This window comes from Pongo pygmaeus, chromosome 3 (genome assembly GCF_028885625.2).
Source record: "Pongo pygmaeus isolate AG05252 chromosome 3, NHGRI_mPonPyg2-v2.0_pri, whole genome shotgun sequence".
Taxonomy (NCBI): domain Eukaryota; kingdom Metazoa; phylum Chordata; class Mammalia; order Primates; family Hominidae; genus Pongo; species Pongo pygmaeus.
Genome location: NC_072376.2, coordinates 39,785,617 through 39,786,740, shown reverse-complemented (window position 1 = coordinate 39,786,740; position 1,124 = coordinate 39,785,617). Strand labels below are relative to the sequence as shown.

At 39.1% G+C, this 1,124-nt stretch overlaps 1 non-coding gene across 1 annotated transcript; it reads left to right on the top strand.

Moving 5' to 3' along the window:
- Positions 1-559: 559 nt before the first annotated feature.
- Positions 560-621, top strand: LOC129035943 (U7 small nuclear RNA). Its single transcript, XR_008502423.1, has one exon. It is a non-coding gene; the product is annotated as a U7 small nuclear RNA (small nuclear RNA).
- Positions 622-1,124: the final 503 nt, after the last annotated feature.

The window sequence follows — 1,124 nt, the reverse complement described above, 5'->3', positions numbered from 1 at the left end:
AATAGAGGCTGCCAGGCTCCCGGAATAAAGCCTGTTCTTGGTAGCGAAACCATACTGGTCATTCACAGCTGGCCTCTGTTCTGACTGGTTAGAACATACTGGTGTCTGTTCTGATTGGTCAGGCTTTTTTCTTTTTGCTGTGTGTATGTGTGTGTGTCTATTCTGTTTCCTAGCAACATCTTGCTAGTTTTAAGTGTTTTGAATATTGCTCTCTTAATCAGTGTGTAAATTTTAGAACATTGCTTAAACATTTTTGTGCCTGAGTTTCCTCATCTTGTTGCCAGAGGCCAGGAGGTCCAGTGGGATTGGAGTAGAGGAGACTATTAATTTGGTGACTGGCATAGGAGGATAGATGGGAAGCAGCATAGGAAATTAGACAGCCCTGTACATTGCTGCTGAAATAGACCATCAGCCATATAACCCAAGGCCAATCCAGTGGGACTGGGCCCTGGATGGCACCAATAAAACAAATCCTAAACGCACATGACTGTTTGCTGACAATTACAATTTCATGAGGGTAAAATCCATGTGTGGTTACCACTATAAAAACTCACACTCTTTGTGTTACAGCTGTTTTAGAATTTGTCTAGCAGGCTTTCCTGTTTTTACCAGAAAGCCCCCCAAAAATTCTTTAAAAATAAATAAATAAATAAATTGCACTCCGTATAGAAAAACAGCTTACTGTCACCTGTCCCAAGTGAGTGAGTTTCAAATGAACGAGCATCAGAGGAGTCTCTGGAAATAAAATACCGGGAGATTTCTTGGGAAATTGACAGAATTATTAAAAGCTGCTGTTTAAAGACCAACCTCACCTCAGAAAAAGTACTCACAGTAAATTTAACTACATAAAAAATATGAATTATTTTGTTGTAAAAAATCATGAAAAGGCTAACCACAGACTGAAAATATTATGTTATAAAATATGGCAGAGAGAAGGTTTAATCTTTTTAATGCATAACACATACTAGTTAGTAATGTTCTAAGGAGAGGCAGTAGCAATATAGAGAAAGCATTATCTTTGGACCCTAACTTTTTTTTTTTTTTTTTAAGAGACAGGGTCTTGCTCTGCTGCCCAGGCTGGAGTGCAGTGGCACAACTGAACTCCTGGACTCAAGCAATGCTCC